Source organism: Phyllostomus discolor, chromosome 8 (assembly GCF_004126475.2).
Source record: "Phyllostomus discolor isolate MPI-MPIP mPhyDis1 chromosome 8, mPhyDis1.pri.v3, whole genome shotgun sequence".
Taxonomy (NCBI): Eukaryota; Metazoa; Chordata; class Mammalia; order Chiroptera; family Phyllostomidae; genus Phyllostomus; species Phyllostomus discolor.
The window spans coordinates 64,300,056-64,306,483 of NC_040910.2; the positions used below are offsets into that span (position 1 = coordinate 64,300,056).

Below are 6,428 nucleotides of genomic sequence, written 5' to 3' on the forward strand. Positions count from 1 at the left end.
ATGAATATATTATATTTACATATGTTCCATAAATGACTGAAAGACCATGATTTTCAGTCAGTCCCTGCACTCACTGTGACATGAGGTCATCGAAATGTTTCCAGAGTAAGATGAACACCATTTGGCTCTTGGTGTCTACCTCATGTTTGGATTCTTTGAAAAGAGTGTGACCATTTCTAGTCCTGTGACAAACTCCAGGTTTTTGTGCACAGGAAACAAGATGACTTTCATCCAGCCCTGCCTTGGGGGCCTGAATGTCCCAATGGCTGGGGTCACGGGACTCCCAGCTTGGTCTCACAACTGGTCTTTGAGAAAGAATAAGGTTGTTTCTTGGAAGCTGGTCTCATCCCAGACAGGGCCGTTTGTGTTCCTTAGACCTTTCCTCACCTGCTTTTCCAGGCCTTTGTGGGCTCTCTGTTCCTCCTCCATAGATTTCATCTTGCTATCCTATCTTAATTCTTGGACTTCTTCTTTCAGTGCATAGACAGTATCAACAAGACTCTGTTCTTCTATCACTGTCAGGCCAATGCTGCTAGTGTTTTCAACTCTTTTTTCTTCTTCTTCTGGATGCAAAGCTTGGGGAGCAGCTTCTTTGTGGGAACTTGAATTGAGCATTTGTAATATTTTGGCACTTGTGCCATTAAGTTTCGATGACTTCCAGAATCTGTGTGTCTCCTTCCAAAGCAGCTGTGATTTTTTTCCAGTGCAAATTCAGTGTCTAACGGTTTCTGCTTGGGTTTGTGCTTATGTGGCAGCTTTTCATGTGCTTGGGACTCAGTTACTTATGATCCTCCTTGAGGTGGAGAGCAGCTAAGGGCCAGAGGGGAAGTGTGGTGGCGGAGATCTCAGGCTTGGTGGTGTAGCAGTCTTCGGAGGCTCTGATGCCCTAGTTGATAGCAGTGTGTGGAGCACTATGCTGGGAGGTGTGGGGCAGCATGTGGTAGGTGGGTGACAGCTACACCAGCGTGCTGCCACTGTTTGCTGGATTGGTGATTGAATGGGAAGAGAGCATATGAGATGGCCCAGAATGAGGCTTAATGGTGAGGTTGCTGATAGATGCAGCTTTCATTTGCTTCTGCAGATGGTCCACCTATTCATCAAGATCCTGCTGGTTGTTGCATGGCATTCATTTCCACCTACTCATGCTTCCTGATATTTCAAATGTATTTCTGTCATTTTTACTGTCCTCAAGCTTTGTGATTGTCATTCCTGTCATTGGCAGCTTTCCCTGATAGAGAAAACCATTCAGCTTGGGACTGACAGACCACATTACCAAAATATTTAGGAAACATAGAAGTTATCTTTCATTCTTTTCCTCACTTCCTGCACACGGAAGCATGACCTGGGACATGTAAGTGATGTTGCCCAAGGTCTCACTGTCATCTCCCTCCCAGCTTCAGATGGCTTCCCTCAGGATCTCAAACTCCTTTTCTGAAGGTCTTGACCCTGGGGTGCAAGGGTTTTTGAAGGCAGTCATGGCTTTTTGAATATCATCTATCTGGATGATAATCTTCCATGAGAACATCCACTGCAAATAGCACAATAAACAAGGTAGAAGACTTTCATCTGTGGCATCAGATTTAAAATGCAGCTGCCAACCTTCTGCTGAGTTCCAGGTAACTTGCTGCATTCTTCTAAAAACTGCACAAGCATTTGCTGGGAAGAACATATTCTTCTAGGTTTTCCATTAAATATAAAATGCTCGAGGAACTTCACTTCTCACTGGCCTGCAATGACCACAGACATGTTGAAAGAACAATCTGGATTTCTTTATAATATTTATTTTCTGTTCCCCAAATATTCTGTAGCACCGCATTATAATAGCTTTTGTTAATGGCAGTTGCATGGAGTCCTGTGGGAGGCTCTCCAATGTTCTGGACTTGGGAGACACAGGCTTTTCTCCAGGCTTCATATCTCCTTTCCTTCTCCAGAATGACAAGGATGACATCTCCTTTTGTAAACAGAAGTTTGCCATTTGTCTGCTGGAAGTTAAACTTTGTTCTTATGACCACTTGGTTGTTGCTGTTATTCGTTATCGTGTCCAAACTTCAACACCGGCCCTGGAACAATTTTGAAGTTAATCATGTGAAGGCTGGGGTCTCAAGGAGTCAGAAGGCTTTATCTGATGACATGAGGGCAGGGCACACACAGACTCACTTCCCAGTCCAACGTCTGTTTTTACTTTATTTAGAGTCACTAAGGAACTGAGGATTTATTAAAATGCTGCCCACAGTACAGATCATTTGCATCAATGTCTCAGGTGACGGGAGGTCCGCAGCCTCTCAGGAAGTTTCAGATGTGGCTCAGGCCCGTGCCCCACGCTCTCTCCTGGGCTCTGGGTAGATGCTCTTTTCTTTTCCACCTCCAGGTGGCACCAGTCTCAGGCCCCTTCCTTCATCAGGCTTTCTTGATTAGTCTTAATAGTGGTTTATCTTTTTTTTTTCCTTAGAAGTATTATATTTTTCAATTTCACATGGTTTTTCCTAATTCATTATGATTCTATTTTTTTTTGTTTTTTCATTCCTGTGCTTATTATTTTATATTAGTTTTTGCCATTTCTTCCTTTGATTTCTAATGATTTCTTGCTTTATTAATATTGATACTATGACACCTGTTGCATAAAGAATTAAAATGGTTATATCTGTTTGAATCATAGCCTTTAGAATCACATAGCACTATTTGACCAAATCAATTCTTCTTTCATTGGATTTAATTTTTATGAATATTTCATTACTATCCTGTTTTCTTTTTGTTTACATTTCTTCAATATGCATTTTACTTTACTTATAACATTCAGCACTTATTAATGCTCCCTTTCAGCAAAAGCTATGTATTCTTTATTGTACTCTCTCTTTTAATGTTTTGGAATACTTATATCTTATTATTTTTTCAGCATTTAAAGATTTTTTAAATCCGAACCCAAGCATGTGCCCTACTGGGAACCAAACCAGCAACCTTTCAGTTCACAGGCCAGAGGTCAGTCCACTGAGCCACACCAGCCAGGGCTAAAATCATCTTAAAAGAAAATAATGATATCACATAGGATTAATCAGAGTATAAAGCACATCTTTTAATTTATAAAAGAAAACCTGATCTTCTGGCCAAGATGGAGGCGTAGATAGACATACTGTGCCTCCTCGCACAACCAAAACTAAGGACAACAAACATTTAGAAACAAAAAAAAAAACACAACCAGAACAGAGAGAAATGAACTAAATGGAAGTCTGACAACCATTCATCCAGACCATTAAGAGGGGCAGAGTCAGAGGCCTATGGAGAGGGGTTGAGGGGTCCCAGCAGGAAAAAGCGGTGGCTGGCAGACACAGGCGTGCAGGGCACAGGTGGCAGTTGGCTGACCCCAGACGCGCAGGGGCAGCTGACGAACCCCGTGGCAAACCCTGGGTGCAGGAGGCAACGAGCAGACCCAGTGAGGTGTGCAAGGCAGCTGGCTGTCTGCAGTCACACATTTGTGCGCAGATAAACTAGGTGAAAACAGGCAGCTACACAGACCGTGCAACCCAGGGACCCACTGCTGGGAAATAAAGCCTAAAAACACTGATTGAAAACACCTGTGGGGGGGAGCGGCTGGGAGACTCTCCCAGCCTCACAGAAGAGCTCCTTGGGGAGACCCGTAGAGTCCTAGAAAGTACACAAGCCCACCCACCTGGGAGCCAGCACCAGAAGGTCCCAATCTGCTTGTGGGAAGCAGCAGAGGGGACTGAAGTCCTAGAGAGAGCAGAACAGGCGACACTGTTCCCTCTCAGACCCCGCCCCCACATCACAACCCAGTGACTGAGGTGCCCCACCCTGGTGAACACCTAAGGCTCTGCCCCTCATATGCAACAGGCATGACCAGACCAAGGGCAAGGGGCGGGGGGCAGGTAGGTGGCTCAAACAGAAATGAAAGCCCTGAGGCCAATACTTTTAAGCGACCTATCAGATGCACAGTTCCAAGCACTGGTGATCAGGGTGCTCACAGAATTGGTTGATTTTGGTCACAAATTAGATGAACAAATGAAGGCTACAATAAGTGAAATGAAGAAAAATGCACACAGAACCAATAGTGATGGAAAGAAAACTGGGTTTCAAATCAATGGAATGGACCAGAAGGAAGAAAGAAACAACCAAACAGAAAAGAATGGAGAAATAAGAATTCAGAAAAATGAGGAGAGGCTTAGGAACCTCCAGGACAACTTTAACCATTACAACATCCGAATTATAGGGGTACCAGAAGGGGAAGAGGAAAAACAACAAGTGGAAAAGTTATTTGAACAAATAATAAAGGAGAACTTCTCCAATCTGGCAAAGGAAGTAGACTTCCAGGAAGTCCAGGAAGCTCAGAGTCCCAAAGAGGTTGGACCCAAGGAGGAACATGCCAAGGCACATCATAATTACATTAGCCAAGGTAAAAATGAAGGAGAGAATCCTAGAAGCAGCAAGAGATAAGGGGGCAGTCACATACAAAGGAGTTCCCATCAGACTTCCAGCTGATTTCTCAAAAGAAATCGCCAGCAAGAAGGGGCTGGAAACAAATATTCAAAGTCATGAAAGGCAAGGACCTACATCCAAGATTGATTGCTCTATCCAGCTAAGCTTTTATTTAGAATGGAAGGGCAGATAAAGCACTTCTCAGATAAGGCCAAGTTAAAGGAGTTCATCATCACCAAGCCCTTATCATATGAAATGTTAAAGGGGCTTATCTTAAAAAAAGAAGATAAAAAATATGAACTGTAAAAATAGACATCAAACTCACAGTTAGTAACAACCACACCTAAAACAAAAGGAAATGAAGGAAACAAATAGAACAGGAACAGACCCACAGAAATGGAGATCACATGGAGGGTTAGCAACAGGGGAGTGGGAGGAGGAGAGAGGGGGAAAAGGTACAGAGAATAAGTAGCATAGATTGTAGGTAGAAAATAGACAGGGGGAGGGCAAGGATGGATGGTACGGGAAATGTAGAAGCTAAAGAACTTATGACACATGGACCTGAACTCAAGGGGGGGAATGTGGGTGGGAGGGAGTATGCAGGGTGGAGGGGAGTGAAGGGGGAAAATGGGGCAATTGTAATAGCATAATCAATAAAATATATTTAAAAAGATTTTTTAAATCCTTGAACCTATATTTATTTAATTTTTATATTGTGTGAAATTAAAAATATTTCATCTGCCTTGTACTTTTTTCTTTTTCCTATCTTTGTTGAGGCTGCTATAAAAACATATATCATTAACCAAGTGACTTATAAACAGCAGAAACTTATTGCTCACAGTTCTGGAAGCCCAGGAATCCAAGATCAAGAGATTGGACGTCTTGTGAGCACTTACTTTCTGTTTTATAGATGGCACCTTCTGGCTGTGTCCTCACATAGCAGAATGGGAGAGGGAAACCTGTGCCTTCTCTTTTACGCAGGCACTAATTCCATTCATGATGACTCCACCCTCCCAGCCTAATCACTTCCCTAGGGTTCCACTTGCTAATATCATCTCCTTCGGGATTAAAATTTCAACATATGAATTGGCAGGGCAGGGGCGGGTAAAAGCATTCAGACTATGAGGTCTGTCTAGAAAGTATCCAGCCATGTACTATGAAAAATAGACGTTTATTGAAGAAGATACAAGAAAGATCCTACATAGGACAATGACGCCTCAGTCCCCTTCAAAGTAGACATCTTGGGACCTCATACAGTTCCCCCAATTGCCATCAACTACCCTTTTGTATTTTCCTGAATCTCATCCGTGGTCTGAAATCTCTTCCCTTTCAAAGGTGATTTTAGTTTTGGGAAAAGTGAGAAGCCACAGGGTGTCTAATCTGGGCTGTAGCGGGGCTGAATTGCCTGGGTGATTTGATGTTTTGCCAAAAAACTCTGCAGGAGACAAGATGCATGAGCTGGTGCATTATTGTGATGAAGCTGCCAATCACCAGTCACCCATAGTTGTGGCCTCCTGAATCATCCAAATAGTTTCCACCAAGAAATGTTCAAGCTTAACACAAAATTTGATGCAGACTCATTGCTCTACTCACTCAGTCATTTTGTATGTGATGGCCACACAGTACACATGCTCACTCAATAGTGTCTATCACTCCCACTGACCAGTACAGTGAAGTCATCGTTACTCATGCATGCATATTCCAGTCCACTTTCCTTGACTGCCAGGTTACATTGATGTCACACAAACCATTCTTGTTATAACAGACCAATGGTTGGGGTTTTTTTTCCAGACAGACATATAGTTTTCCTCTATGTACCATTTCTCATTTTCTATTAATGTAAACTAGTTTTTTATAATTCATATAATTACCATTTCTCCTATACATATGCTTTTCAGATAGGTTTTAACATTAGGAATCATTTTCACAATGTTGTGATTGTATCCCCAATTATTTTATTATCATTGTTCTGCCAGCTTTTAGAGCTCATCCAGTATTTT

General features: G+C 42.5%; 1 pseudogene; it reads right to left on the bottom strand.

Annotated features, from left to right (window-relative positions):
- Nucleotides 1-294: 294 nt before the first annotated feature.
- On the bottom strand, nt 295-6,108 carry LOC114515390 (annotated as a pseudogene).
- Between the last annotated feature and the right edge of the window lie 320 nt (nt 6,109-6,428).